Source organism: Rhinopithecus roxellana, chromosome 20, assembly GCF_007565055.1.
Source record: "Rhinopithecus roxellana isolate Shanxi Qingling chromosome 20, ASM756505v1, whole genome shotgun sequence".
NCBI classification, from domain to species: Eukaryota; Metazoa; Chordata; class Mammalia; order Primates; family Cercopithecidae; genus Rhinopithecus; species Rhinopithecus roxellana.
In genome coordinates, this window is record NC_044568.1 from 69,832,930 (window position 1) to 69,846,362 (window position 13,433).

At 51.0% G+C, this 13,433-nt stretch overlaps 1 protein-coding gene across 7 annotated transcripts in view; it reads right to left on the reverse strand.

Annotated features, from left to right (window-relative positions):
* NAA60 (N(alpha)-acetyltransferase 60, NatF catalytic subunit) overlaps positions 1–13,433 on the reverse strand; it is a 42,859-nt gene that overhangs the window by 17,672 nt on the left and 11,754 nt on the right. Inside the window, exon 1 of one of the 7 annotated variants that reach the window (XM_010376046.2) lies at positions 12,039–12,236. The exons of 5 other annotated variants lie outside the window; for them this stretch is intronic. The gene's annotated coding sequence lies outside the window, so the exon portion shown is untranslated. Of the gene's footprint in view, positions 1–12,038; positions 12,237–13,433 lie in introns of those variants that run through there. One more of the 7 variants, XM_030924722.1, reaches the window with a different exon arrangement.

A 13,433-nucleotide genomic window follows, 5' to 3' on the forward strand; every position in this document is an offset into this window, starting at 1 on the left:
CCCATGAAAGGAAGAGATGGGGTCAAAGAGGGCAGCTGTAGGTCCACTGCTGTGGAGGCAGTGAGGGGGACCGACATGTGCCCTGGCCCATCAGTCTCTCTCTACAGCCAGGGGTTCATGCTGATCAAGTCAGAGATGATCCAAAGGCAGGGCCAGCGGCCCCCATCCCCACTGGCCCCTGTCCTGCCGTTGCTCCCTCTTCCCACAGCTTTCCTGTCTCCCCTCATGCGCCCACCTAGAACCTTCTACTAAGTACTCATCTTCCATTGCCTGCAGGCCACCTGGAGGACACAGGGACAAGAGTGCTGAGAATAGGGAGCAGCAGGGTGAAGCCAGAGTGAAGCCCCGCCAGGGAGGTGCTCTCTGCTCTGAGCCCTCCAAGCAGGATGGGTACTCGGGCAGTGCTGTGAGAGGCAGCAAGGCGAAGTCAAGAGAGAGGCCCCGCCAGGCAGGTGCTCTCTGCTCTGAGCCCTCCAAACAGGATGGGTACTCGGGCAGTGCTGGGGGGATAGGAGCACTAAAGTTGCAGTTGCCCAAGCCATCTTTCAGAACATGTTCCTAAAAAGGTACAGGACGCGTCTCTACTACAACAAGCAGGGAAGTGCTTCATGGGAGAATGGGAAGCTCTCTTGAATTTGTTTTTTTTTTTGAGACGGAGTCTGGCTCTGTTGCCCAGGCTGGAGTGCAGTGGTCAGATCTTGGCTCACTGCAACTTCTGCCTCCTGGGTTTAAGTGATTCTCATGCCTCAGCCTCCCAAATAGCTGGGATTACAGGCACGTGCCACCTCGGCTAATTTTTGTATTTTTAGTGGAGACAAGGTTGTCGGCCTTGTCAGGCCAATATTGGCCAGGATGGTCTCGATCTCCTGACCTCGTGATCCACCTGCCTTGGCCTCCCAAAGTGCTGGGATTACAGGCATGAGCCACCGAGCCTGGCCACTCTCTTGAATTTTTCAGTTAGAACCTGGAGTTTCAAAGGTTCACGGCTGCAGGGAGAAATCTTCCCCCGGCTGGCCTCCTGGGTCTGCATCACAGTTCGCCTTCAGGAGGTGGTGAGCGACACAACGCAAGGAAGGAGGCACTGATCCTGCTCAACCCAAACAAAAGCCGTGCTTGTGCCTCAGCCCTCACGCCTTCTCTGCTTCCCCCAACTCCCTGCTTCTGAGCTGCCTGCAGACCTCATCTTTCTTTTACATGGAAATGACCTCTCTGGATGCTGTCCGGAGACTGCTTTCCTCCGAGGACTGGCAGTAGCTGGAAGGGGCTGGTGTCTGGACTGGCAGGGCCAAGCTGAGCCCCTGACCAACATCACTGCGAGGCAGGAGAATAGGGTCTGGAGGCAGGGAACCTAAGGCCAATTCATGCTGACTTCTTAGAACTAAATCCAAAGGAAAACCCCAACTTTCCATCTCCAAGTAATAAAAGGACCAGAGGCTACTCCCTTCACACCCCCTGCTTTTCTAGGAGGCAGATAAATAACTGAAAGTACCTCTGATTGGTCTCCTCCTGCAACCAATCCAGCCGGTCTCGGGTCAAGTCTTCATTTGCATAGGAGTGTAACTTTGTTTTTTCACTTCAGCCTCTGGTTGGCTGCTTTCCTCAACCAATCAGACTGACGCTTTCCTCAACCAATCAGACTGACCACAGGTCACTTTCATTTACATAGGCCATGCACCAAATAACCAATGGGAAACCTCTAGAGGGTATTTAAACCCCAGAAAATTCTGTAACCAGGGCCTGCTCCCACCCTATGGAGTGTACTTTAGATTTCAATGAATCTCTGCTTGTTGCTTCATCCTTTTCTTGCTTTGTTTGTGCTGTTTTGTCCAATTCTTTGTTCAACATGCCAAGAACCTGGATACCTTCCATCGGTAACAATTGCCCAGGAGCCCACGTGCTCAGCCCACAGGGGGCTATGGTGCGAAACCGGAGTAAGGGCCGCCAAGATGTCTCCAGCACCCACAGGTATGTCTGCCATCCCCTGCCACTGTCAGGTGCTGAAAATTCAGAATCTGGGGAACACAGCATGGACTGCGTTTCAGTTACCAGAAGGGTTTTCTGACACCCTCATGATGCCCACAGGGTGCTCTACTTGCACCCCAGGTAAGAAAGCCAAAAATAACCCTGTTTCCCAGTGCCCTCTCTCCTTGGCAGTCCCTGTCCTAATGCCCCAAGTCCACGGGGGCCTCCTCCTCCTGCGACGGCACTGCTTCAAGACCAACGAGTCACACTGCGCTTGGAAAGGCCACTCTCTTAATGGCTTGAGAGGTGCCCTGGCTTCTGCCCACGACTTCAGGAGCAGACTCCCAGTGTTCAGCTGGCCATGGCCACCCTGCCCTGCCTTCTCTTTCTTCTCACTCACAGCTCCGCCCTGCCAGTCCCTACCTGCACTCTGAGCCCCCAACATGCTCCCAGACCCTGCAGGGATCTCAGGTGTTCTGAGCTGGCTCTCCCGCCACACGCTTCAGCTTCTCAGCTGTAGCCTGAAGATTCTCCCACCTCCCTCAGGGTCGCTGGGAAGGCTGCATGAGACGCTGCTTCTAAAGGCCGCTCCTCAACCCCTGGTCTGGCTCCTCAGGCCCTTTCTCTCAGGCCCTAGCACCCACTGTCTGACATTTTCAATCTCTTATTTTGCACAAACTCCCCTCTGACAGGCTGTCCGCACCCTGCAGGCACCCATCTTGGGCAGGCCTCCCTGCCACCTCCTTTCCAGGCAATGGAACCACTCACAGCTCAACACCTACTGCCACCTTTCTGCTTTACTCCTGCCCCTCAAACACTCCTCACTCACCCCACTTTCTGCCCTAGCACGCTGGTGAAGATGCAGCAATAGCTGACCCTCTGCAAAATCCAGAGGCCCTCCAGGAATCCCCGCCCCAAACTCCAAGCAGCTTGCATCTCAGTGGATCTCCCTCTCGGGCCACCTTCCTCCTCTTCCTCTCAAAGCACCACCCCAGTTCTGCCCATTAGCACACCAGACTTCTGCTCAAGAGAAGCTCAAGGGAGATTAGCATGTGCTTGTCCATACCACAAGAATTAACCACCACTGGCAGCTGCAAGGTGTACTAGCTTGAAAAATCCAACACTCATGAACTCCATGCTCCTGGTCTTTGGGGTGGAGCAGGGGAGAAAAGGAAAAACACACCAGTGACAGATATAGGCCACTGTCTTGCACATCAGTGAAATGGGCTCAAGAGCTAAATGTGGAGGATGTCAGCAGCTGACACTGCGCATGGCTTGTTTCTCAAACGAGCTGCTGCCCACAGGAGAGCAACCATCTCCTCAGCAGCCTGGGCTTCTTCCAAAGCGTCAGAGTAGCAGGAGAATGAATCATTTACCAGGTGACAAGAAGCAAAAACCCACCACTCTATTTCCAAACAGCCTCTCTCTGAAAACCATCATGTGCCGAGGGGAGCCCGCAGAGTGGTCGCATACAACTTGATGCACGTCTCTTCAAGGGCAGACGAGTGACACTGGAGGATTCTGTGTTTACGACACTGTGGAACTGGCCAAACAAATCCCTGGTGCTGGCACCCAGAGTGGTGAAGGGGGAGCTGAGAAGCTCGATGGCAATGTGCTGTCTCGTTTTGCAGTTGTCAAAATGCATGGATCTGCCGGGTGAAGCTATGCATTTGGCTGCATGTTAATTACACCTCAGTTAACAACAGCAACAGCCACAGGTGTTCTGGCAAGGTCCCGGGTCCAACTCAATCTTCCCTGGGTGGAACGTTCTGTCACGCCTTGCGTTTCAAACTGAGAATCCATTTAGTCGTTAATTTATCGAAATTGCACTGAAAATTCAGGCCCTATCCTGGGTATCAGGGTCTCAGCAGTGAGCAGAGTCAGACTCTCTGATTATATGGGGGGACGTTCCAGGGTGTCGTGGTGCTTTCTGGCACCATTACCTAAATACTCACAAAACCCACTGCTTTTGCTAGAGGAATCTCACGGCAAACACGAAAAGAGCCACCCCCGGGCTGAGCAGGGATGCTCCCCGACCACAGGGGTCACACGGAAGAAGGCAGGGATCCATCCCTCTGCATCCTCCTCGAAACTGCACCCAAGACACACAAGCCGTCTGAGGTTGCTGTACTAACCTCCGTCTGCAGCCTGGGGGACAGCACCTTCCCTGCTCTTAGGCCGGGGCTGGATTGTGGCGGGCGGTGGGGGCAGCAGGAAGGGCGCTCACCTTTTGTGGCCCCACTGGGTCAGTATCAGAAGCAGAGATGACAAGGACGAAGAGGGGACGATGAAGAACAGAGACAAGAACATGACCCAAGAGAAGGACAGAACGCTAAACAGGGGACCAGATGTGGTGCCAAGACGGGGCCCCGTGGCTGCCTCCCTCTTGCTTCGGACAAGTTTCCTTTTTCTGGAATAGAAAATGGGGGTGCAGATGAGCGTCTGCTCCCAGATCTCACATTCCCATTCAAAGAGCAGCTCGAGACAACTGAGGTGTGGGATGGATGGAGCCAACAGGGTGGCGGCCAGAGCAGTACCTTTGTCCCGGTGATGCTTTCAGCTGGGATCTTGGCAGGCAACTGCCTGATAGGCTGTGCCTGGAATAAACTTCCTAACTCAGATTGAGTGAGTGGGTCACCCTGTTTGGTTTAAAAACAAAACAACAACAAAACTACCTGTAAAAATACTAGGTTTGGGGGCAGATGGGAATCAAATGATAGTAAAACGTGTTTACTTGAATAGCATTCTTGACTAACACCCAAGACTGGACCCTGTCTAAGACTCAACCAAGAACTTGTCTGTTCTCGGACAGAGAACTTAAGGCTACAGGAAACCCTCTGTACTGTCTAGGAAGCAGCAGGCGAGATGGACATGGCAGCTCCTCAGTTTAAAAGGAAAAAGCCCAGCAAGAGAGGGTCGGGTTTCAGAGCACCTTCTATGCCCGCTTGCCCCTCCCTGGCTTCTTCACTTTCCATCACCATCTGCTGGGTTTTGTTGCCTTTTTGCTTTTTACTCTCTGCTTCTCTGGGTTTGCACTTAAGATCCTCTGGAATCAAGCAACTATCAAATATAAAAGTCGGTCAAATTTGGTATTGGTATGAACTACCATCTGACTAACTTTTATGACTAAAATGATAATTTAAAAGTAATCTAGCTGGGCGTGGTGGCTCACGCCTGTAATCCCAGCACTTTGAGAGCCTGAGGTGGGTGGATCACTTGAGCTTGAGTTGGAGACCAGCGTGGCCAACATGGTGAAACCCTATCTCTACTAAAAATACAAAAATTAGTCAGGCATGGTGGCTCGTGCCTGTAATCCCAGCACTCTGGGAGGCCGAGGCAGGCAGATCATTTGAGGTCAGGAGTTCGAGACTAGCCTGGCCAACATGGTAAAACCCCGTCTCTACTAAAAATGCAAAAATTAGCAGGGCGTGGTGGCTGTAGTCCCAGCTACTCGGGAGGCTGAGGCAGGAGAATCGTTTGAACCCGGGAGGTGGAGATTGCAGTGAGCCGAGACTTCACCACTGCACTCCAGCCTGGGCGACAGAGCGAGACTCCGTCTCAAAAAAAAAAAAAAAAAAAAAAGGTAATCTAAATTTCTGCCTGAATCTGCCTCAGCAATTGCGGCAGACGGTTCCATTCTGTATCATTTGTTTCTGTATTATTGGATCTTTTTTTGCAATAACCTTGGGTTGTTTTTATTATCAGAAAAAAGTGAACATGTTGTATGTGAAAATTATGAACATATATACGCATTTTTTCTTCTAAGACACAGGATCTTATTATGTTGCCCCAGCTGGTCTCGAACTTCAGGGTTCAAGGGATTCTTCAACCTCAGCCTCCCAAAGAGCTAGGATTACAGGCACATGCCACCAAGTCTAGGTTGAATTTCTTTTTTTTTTTTTTTTTTTAAAGTAGAGACTGGGTCTCCCTATGTTGTCCAGGCTGGTCTCCAACTCCTGGGCTCAAAGGATCCTCCGACCTCAGCCTCCCAAGTAGCTGGGATTACAGGTCTCAGCCACCGCATCCAGGCCAGCTTGCATTTACAAAAAAAAAAAAAAACAAGGTCTCACTCTGTCGCTCAGGCTGGAGTGCAGTGGAACGATCTTGGCTCACTGCAATCTCCACCTCCTGGGTGCAAGTAATCCTCCTACCTCAGCCCCCTAAGTAGCTGACAGTACAGACACTGAGCTACTACACCCGGGTAATTTTTGCATTTTTTGTAGAGACAGGGTTTCACCACGTTGGCCAGGTTGGTCTCCAACTCCTTAGTTCAAGAAATCCACCCACCTTGGCCTCCCAAAGTGCTAGGATTACAGGTGTAAGCCACTGTGCCCAGCCTCAGCTTGCATTTTTATATTAAAATAATCTCACAGGCTGTTTTTAGTTAGCAGCAACTTGTGTATTTAATAGTGTGTTTTCAAATTATGAGTAGAATTACCCATTGTGCCCTAAAATAGACTCAGCGCTGACTCTGAAACTCTGTGCCTTGGAGTAACATGGCATTTTATGCACTCATCCCGGAAATAAACGTTCTAAACACAGAGTCAAAGTCGCAAAGAAACAAAGAGGCGGCTGTGGACAGGGAGGCCAAGCAGCTTTGCAAAAATACTTTAAAGTATTCCTACGTAACCACTGAAGAACAATTTGCATGGCTATATAAAATCTAATTTTAAAAAATATTTAGAAATTTTAAGACAACCATTTCAAAAAAAATTTTTTTAATGCATTTTCCTTTTCTTGAGAAAGGGGAGTCCTTTCAAGCCTTTGCTTTATTTTTTATTTTTATTTTTTATTTTTTTTGAGACAGAGTCTAGCTCTGTTGCCCAGGCTGGAGTGCAGTGGCCGGATCTCAGCTCACTGCAAGCTCCGCCTCCCGAGTTCACGCCATTCTCCTGCCTCAGCCTCCCGAGTAGCTGGGACTACAGGCACCCGCCACCTCGCCCAGCTAGTTTTTTTTTGTATTTTTTTTAGTAGAGACGGGGTTTCACCGTGTTAGCCAGGATGGTCTCGATCTCCTGACCTGGTGATCCGCCCGTCTTGGCCTCCCAAAGTGCTGGGATTACAGGCTTGAGCCACCGCGCCCGGCCTGCCTTATTTTTTATTTTTATTTTTATTTTTGATATGGAGTCTCACTCTGTCACCTAGGCTGGAGTGCTGTGGCCGGATCTCAGCTCACTGCAAGCTCTGCCTCCCGGGTTCACGCCATTCTCCTGCCTCAGCCTCCCAAGTAGCTGGGACTACAGGCGCCGCCACCTCGCCCGGCTAGTTTTTTGTATTTTTTAGTAGAGACGGGGTTTCACCATGTTAGCCAGGGTGGTCTTGATCTCCTGACCTTGTGATCCACCCGTCTCAGCCTCCCAAAGTGCTGGGATTACAGGCTTGAGCCACCGCGCCTGGCCAAGCCTTTGTTTTAAATTTGTCAAAGTAACCCATGTTCATAGTAAAGTAAGAATTCATGTGCAACACAAAGCAAAAATTCAGAATCCTGTACGCGCCCCATCCCTAGTATAATTACTATTAGTGGTTTCTTGTGCTTCCAACAAGAAAAGGGCTTTCTTAATAGGAGAAGGGCTTGCCTGGTAAGGGGCCCATGTGTCTTCTGGCGTTGGGGGTGTACAGGTTATGTTCACGCCATGTCAACTCGTCACGCAGTGCACTTTTCTGTGTGTATACATATCAATGAAAAGGTTAAAAATGGGAGGCCACAGGAGATGCAAAGCAATCTGAAACTAAGTAGAAAGAGAAGGGCAGCAAGTGGCAGACTAGCAAGACATTCTGAATGTAACAGACTATAGAAAGAATAATCTCTGAACAGTTTACAACAGGAGTCAGAACAAGCTATATTCTAGAAAGAAGTAAGTTTGGAAAAGCATTCAATAGAACACCCATGAACGCCAAGGGAATGAGGGAAATATTGTTGCATTAACATTTTCCAGAAAAGAATGCTTTTTGGTACCTAAGGGAAAATTACCCACCTACTATTTTATAAAATGCAATTTGCTTTCTTCAATAGGTATTTTCAAGATGGGTCCCAATGTCAATACTTTGCTGGCCAAATCGACCCTATTTCAGGAATACACTAAACAAAAAAAGAGAAACACTATCTGCTTTTTAATAACAATAACTACACCACAAAAAAGAATACTGAAAGGTTTTTTTTTTGGGGGGGGGATATAAGGTCTGGCTCTATCACTCAGGCTGGAGTGCAGTGGCACCATCTCAACTCACCGCAACCTCCACCTCCCAGGTTCAAGCCATTCTCCCACCTTAGCTTCCCAAGCAGCTGAGATGACAGGTGTGCACCACCACGCCTGGTTAATTTCTGTATTTTTTTAGAGATGGAGTTTTGGTATGTCGCCCAGGCTGCTCTCGAACTTGTGAGCTCAAGTGATCCGTCCACTTGGCCTCCCAAAGTGCTGAGCCCCTGTACCTGGCCAAGAATATTTTTTTAACATGGTTTGTCAAAGATGAGAAAATACCTTTGTCTTTCTGTGGAAGCAAAGGGAACATTTCTCAAACATTTGTTCTGCATGTCTGTCCACAACCACCTCCTCTTCATTGCAACTTTAAATCTGCGTTTAGAATGTTTATTTCTGGCTTCAAAGCACAAAATACATGCTATTCTAAGTGTATGGGGGTTTAAGAGTCCATTTTAGGGCAAAATGGATAATAATTTCACTTATAACTTGAAGAGACACTGGAACATCTCTAAGCCGTCGCACTCACAGCCAGTCCTCGCGATGGCTTCTCCCTGGCTGAGAATCCTGTCCAAGTTGTTGACAAGGTGGGACTAGGGAGTGGCCCTTGTTTGCTTCCCTCTATCTGACCATCTCAGCTTAGACCTGTGGCCACTTTGGGGTGACTGGCACCTCTCTGCCCACCTCCGCAGTGGGGCACTCTGGCTCCATTAAGCACCATTCACTGTTGACAAGGACCCCAAACCACTTCCTGCAGAAAGCCCTGGCTCCCCCAGTTCAGACTCCCTTCCTATCACTCCTACAAGCACTATGCAAATGCCTTAGTGTTCACAGCAGAATGTTAATCCTATTAGACGCCCGTTTGGTTTTCAAACACAGGTCTCTCTTTAATCAGCAGTGTAAGATATGTGGGCTTCAGGTAAGTCCTGAACTGTCCTGCCAGCCTCCTATCAGAGGTCATGCTAAAAACAATGATACAGAGCCTGGCAAACTGTCTCACTCCTGTAACCCCAATGACTGAGGAAGCTGAGGTTGGAGGATGGCTTGAGGCCAGGAATTTGAGACCAGCCTGGGCAACAAAGCAAGACTCCGTCTCCAAACATATATACATACATACATACCAAAATAATGATATAGAAGGAAGGAGTCCTGACCCTGGATCATATTTTGCACTTCAAGGCACTCACAACTATCTGCTGAATCAAATTTGGCATTTGAACTTAGCCAGGAAGAGACCCTGGACTTCCAGCATCTTTTTACAGATCAGCATTTTACTTGAAAGCACTTCACATGGACATAAGCAGAACCAGCTTCGATTCAGGGTCCACACCCCAGCCTTGCTTTCTGCAAACCAGGAAAAGAGGTGTAAGAGCCATGAAGGCAGGTTGGATGTGGTGGCTCTCACGCCTGTAATCCCAGAACTTTGGGAGGCTAAGGCAGCGGATCACCTGAGGTCAGGAGTTCAAGACCAGCCTGGCCAACATGGCAAAACCCCGTCTCCACCAAAAATACAAAAAAATTAGCTAGGCGTGGTGGCACATGCCTGCAATCCCAGCTACTCAGGAGGCTGAGGCAGGAGAATCGCTTGAGCTCGGGAGGTGGAGATTGCGGTAGCTAAGATTGCGCCACTGCATTCCAGCCTGGGCTGGAAATTCTATCTCCAAACAACAACAAAACACAAAAACAAACAAAAAGCCATGAGGGCTTTGTGGATTCCTTCCAGAAAGAGATGGATAGGGGAGATAATGGAGATGACGCAGATGTGGAGGAGCTGCCATTTAAGGAAACAGTGTCTGATAAGCAGCCAGCTTTCTATTCAGGTGAGAGCTGTCACCAAGCACAGGGGACTTCTGGGCTATTTCAGCAGAGCAAGGCCATGTATTGCCCTAACTCAGAGGGCAGGGAAGCAAGCAAGGCCATACACTGCCCTAACTCAGAGAAGGCTCTTCTCTGCATCTGTCTGTTCCCCGTGGTTGCAATGTGACCATTCTGGATTTTGTATCCACCTGGTCTAACCACCGCTGCTAACAGGTACACCCAGTCTCCAGTTACAAGCACCCGGTTAGTAATGACAGGGCACGACCCCTCCTGGTCTCCTTTTAGGTGTATCTTTTATCCCTTAAATCTCCTCACGTCCAGGAACTTTCTTCCATTCTAGTCAGAAGCATGCCGTTGCTAAGCAACCCAGACAAGTCACATCTAAAGATACTCTCCATACTGTTCCAGAGTGGGCCTGGTCAAAACAAACAGGGCGACAAAGTCACTTCAAGTTACAACCACGAGAGGCTAAAGATAGGATGTACACAGACCTCGTAAAAAGTTGTCTGTGTGTTTTATTCTGGCCTGCTGACACCAGACCATGGCTTGACTTTGCTACTTTCAGTTTAAACCACTGTCACAGACACCCAGTGCGTCTGCAAGCTCAGTGAGATGAAACTCCAGCAAAACACAGCCCAATCATGCCTGCCCCATTCTCCAAGGGCAGCCCTGCACATTAATGCAGAAAATCCTACAAGGCGGCAGATGAACACCAGCCTTCAGTGCTGTGATGAACATGTCTGTTTGGAAAGATAACTGGGACTTATACTGCAGTCTCCCTCGAGTTTCTTCTGGTCTTTAAGGTCATCTTCTCTAACCGAGCTTAAAGCAGTTGACTGATATGTGTATATTTATTTGTTTTTGCTCCAGATCCTTTTTAATTCAATGATGTTGAAGACTCCCCCTCTCCCTGCCTGTGAACACTGACCCATATATCAGAATTTCTACATCACAGTGCTACATGGACTGCCGCATTTCTAGAGATGACCTTTGGAGTCACATGACTTTCATGGTTCACTCAGTTAAGCATTAACTAGGGGTTTTATGCCTTCAGTGACCTGGTGAAAGGCAAACACCTGTAAATGGCAATGTTCTCTCTGGTTCTGGCACTCCCATTAACTACCGGATCCCTACCAGATACCAAAGCGAACTACTCTGTTGGGCTGTTAACCTTTTCTTTCAAGACAAATGAGCGACACAAAAGTGTACGGCTCAAGGACTTGGCAGAGTAAAAACACACCCACAAAACGGGCAATGTCCACGTTTACTGCAGAGTACCCCTTGCCTGATATCCAGACCCTGGGTCCTGTCTCCGCTTGGGCACACAGATTTGTGGGTGGTCGTCCAGAGAAGGCCCACCACTTCCCCCCAGATTTTTCCAGCAGGACAAACCACAAAAGCTACAGATTCCCTCTACTCCCTGGGAAGTACCCAATCTGGGGAAGAAAGTCGGAGCCGGTGGTGTGGATTCTGTAGGGCCGGTCTGTAAAAGGCCAGGAACGTAAAGAATTTGTCTTAACATAGAAAGCTGGGAGAGTAAGACGAGGGGGAGACCTAGACGGGGCCCCCAGCTTTCAGGAGTTCAGAGGAGGGCGAACAAGTCGCAAATAACTCCAATCGGCGCAACAAGTACCAAAACAGGCCCGGATCGGGCGAGGCGGGAGCTGGTCGAAGGCGCAAATCGCTGACCGACTGAAATGGCCTGGTTCTTCACCTCGCGCGAGACCCCACAGGGTACCCATGAGGACCACCCTCTAGTTGCAAATTGTCACGACCACTCGTCTCGGGGTCGGGCACTGACGCAACCCCCAGGCAGAAGGCCCAACTCCCACCCAGCATTGAGAGCCGCGAACTCTTCACCCCTCGTCCCTGGCCAGCGCCCACTCCCCGCCGCCGTCCTCGAAACCGGCTCCCGGGAGGGCTGTGCGCCGGAGGTGTCGGCGCGCTCGTTCCCGGGGGACGCTGGCCCCCTTGACCCCAGCGCCGCCTCCCCGCCTACCCCGCCCCCTTCGGCGCCACGCCGCAGGTCCGAGCCCCGGGGGCTGACCCCCGCCACCTCACCTCGTGGCGGGAGCCGGCGGCCGCTGAGGGTTTCGTAGGGCTCAGCGCATCCTGTAGGCGCAAGGAGCCGGGAAGTGGGGCCGCGCGGAGCCCGCAACGAGTTATGTAACCGGCAGGGGCCGCAGCCGGGACGCAGGCTGCAGCCCGCGGCACTTCCGCCTCCCGCTCCCGGCCGGCAGCGCAGCCCGGAAGCCCATTGGCCACCGCCTCCACGTGGCCCCGCCCCGTGAGGCCGCCGCCGCCGCCATCTTGGGAGTGGGCAGGCCCCGTGCGAAGCCAGCCCCAGGATTCTGTCTGCCGGGCACTGGCGAGGGCCGGCTCCTTTCCTGTCCCGCGCTCCGGGGGGTCGCCGAGACATGGCTGGCCAGACCCCTGGGTCCACCGGCCTAGCGTGTGCGGACGCCGGTGGCGCGGTTTGCGGGTCGGGGGTCACGCGGCTCCCGAGTGGCCGCCCGCACAGGCCCTGGCAGGCGCATCCGAAGCTCGCGAGGGCCTGCAGCGCCGCGCCGGGCAAACCGGAAGCAGGTGCACGAGGCTGGCTCCCGGCCGACCACCTTGGGCCAGTGGGCAGCATCACCCCGCAACGACACTGGCATCTCAGCCGTCCGATTCTGGCGGAAGGCAGTTTTGGGCTATCCCTGCCTAAAACAAGCAACCTCAGCTGCTTTCCGGTTGCAGGGGTTCTATAATGCAAGATCTAACGCAAAGTTTTTGTTGTTGAGAAAGGGTCTCGCTCTGTCTTCCAGGCTGGGGCGCAACTCGGCTCACTGCAACCTTGAACTCCTGGCCTCCACCTTAGTCTCCCAAGTAGCTGAGACTACAGTGTGAACCATCATGCCTGGCTAATTAAAAAAGTTTTTTTTTTTTTTTTTTTTTTTTTTTTAGGGATGGGAATGTCATTATGTTGCCCAGGCTGGTCTTTAACCCCTGGCCTCAAGTGTTGTGCCCGCCTGAGCCTCCTAAAATACTGGGATTACTGACGTGAGCCACCACGACCAGCCTGGGCTGTATATTTCAACTCCGAGCTTTCCAGAATTCAATTTGAAGAGAACTGGTTATAAGATTCGAGTCTTGGCCAGGCATCGTGGCTCATGCCTGTAATCCCAGCACTTTGGGAGGCCAAGGCGGGTGGATCAGAGGTCAAGAGATCAAGACCATCCTGGCTAACATGGTGAAACCCCGTCGCTACTAAAAATACAAAAATTAGCTGCGCATGGTGGTGCATGCCTGTAATCCCAGCTGCTCCAGAGGCTGAGGTGGGACAATCGCTTGAACTCAGGAGATGGAGGTTGCAGTGAGCCAAGATCGCGCCACTGCACTCCAGCCTGGGACAGAGCAAGACTCCATCTCAAAACAAAACAAAACAAAACAGAAAAACCAAACACACGGTGCCGG